Source organism: Wasmannia auropunctata, unplaced genomic scaffold, assembly GCF_000956235.1.
Source record: "Wasmannia auropunctata unplaced genomic scaffold, wasmannia.A_1.0 LD336092.1, whole genome shotgun sequence".
NCBI classification, from domain to species: Eukaryota; Metazoa; Arthropoda; class Insecta; order Hymenoptera; family Formicidae; genus Wasmannia; species Wasmannia auropunctata.
The window spans coordinates 3,176,699-3,178,728 of record NW_012026798.1 but is presented as its reverse complement, the minus strand read 5'-3'; positions in this window follow the sequence as shown (position 1 = coordinate 3,178,728).

The following is a 2,030-nucleotide window of genomic DNA, read 5'->3' as shown; positions in this document are numbered from 1 at the left end:
AAAAACTGTCGCCATCACTTTTCCTGCAGAGAGACGATCTTTGCTTTCTTCGGAGTTGGTTCCCCCATCGCACACCACTGCTTTGACTGTTGTTTGGTCTCAGGCGTATGGTGGTGTACCCAGGTTTCATCGACGGTTATCATTCGCCGCAAAAATTCCGCTGGATTTTTTTGATACAGGCTAAGACACTCGCGCGACATGTCCATCCGTATGCGCTTTTGGTCGATCGTCAACAAGTGCGGCACCCAGCGCGCGGATAATTTTCTCATATCCAATTCTTGATGTAAAATCTTGTGCACCCGTTCAGATGATATCCCACAAGCCTCAACAATATCCTTAACAGTCAATCGATGATCTTCCATCACAGTTTGATGCACAAAATCAATCATTTCGTCAGTTGTAGCGATTTTCGGGCGCCCGGAACGTTCCTCGTCTAAAATGCTCGTACGAGCGTTTGTACTCGACCACCCAATGTTTGACCGTTGTAAATGAAGGGGAGGCTTCACCGTATACAGAGTCTAACTCGTCTTTTATTTCCTGAGTCTTTTTCCCTTTCAAATGAAGGAATTTTATCACTGCGCGATACTCGATTTTCTTCATTGTTGACAGACAATGTCAGCTGACAACTTTGAAGAGTTGCCATAGACAGAGTAATGATCAGAATAACTTCCAAATTTTACGGTTTACATATATCAAGGCTATCGGACGGCGAAAGAAATTTTTTTCTACAGTTACTTTATGTTGATAAGGCCGGAAACTTTTCAAATGATCCTCGTATATCTCGAAAAAAATACCAAATTACCAAATAAAATTCAAGTGGTACCTATTATCTTTTATTCTTATCCATTAAAACATAAGTGATAGTATTGTATATTTCAATACAACAGAAAAAGAATTTCAATACAAAAAATTAAAAAGTATATGTATATTACTGGAAATTATTTTAATTATACAACTATTTTTAAACAATAAAACCCAAGTGGACCGTATCTTTATACCTATTCAACACTTTCTTCCAACCCAAATGATAATAGTTATTAAAGAAATTTGTAATGGTACAATATTCTGGGAAGCTATCTCTCACAATCGTAGTAGATTTAATATAGAACATGGAAACATTTAAAATAAAAAAATATAAATAGCGAAAAAATAAAATAAAAACAAGAAATGCATTAGATAGTGTAATAAGGGCCGCAGAAATTAAAAAGGGATTTTGCATCGATAACAAGTAGCAAATTACGTGATAGAAAAATCAAAGATGAGGAGAAATTTCCAGCAGCAGCACACTTGGCTCGCCCGTTTTTTATATATTTTTAACATATTACTATAGTCATACACTTATATCAACGAATCATATACTTGACTCATCCGTATAATAGAATAAAAGTAATTGAAAATAATTTAAATATACCTAGTTTGCAATATAAGCTCTCGTACTTATAAACTTTTTATAACAATAGTGTTATAATAATGTTGTAAATAAATAAGCATGTTCAAAGAAATGTATTACCCTAATTAAATCATATCACAGAAATTATCTTACAATTAGCTTAATTTTAATAATAATAGTAGTGAGTAATATTAATACAGAAGGTATAAATAATAAAAAGGAACTAAATGACAATAATATTATATTGAATAATACAACTTGTAATATTACTGTAACATAATTCAAATTATTTTAAAACTTGAATACCTAATAAAATTCAAATTATTATAAAAAACTAAACTAGAATACATATGTAAAATTCACATAGAAATATTAGAAGCACCAAGATCCTACTATGACCATTCATTGGCCTTCTCTCAATCTATTGTGTCAAAACATGTATATATATATATATACAGGGTGTCTCATACTCAATGGTACAGCGCTTGTGAGAAGGTAGTGTGGACAAAACTGAACAAAAAGTCCTCTACCATTTTGCGATCTTCGCAATTAGTTTTCGAGATATTAATATATAAAGCTCGTCGAATCTGAATGCGCGGCGAGACTACCCCCGCCCGCCGCGGACCGCGGTCACCTCCCC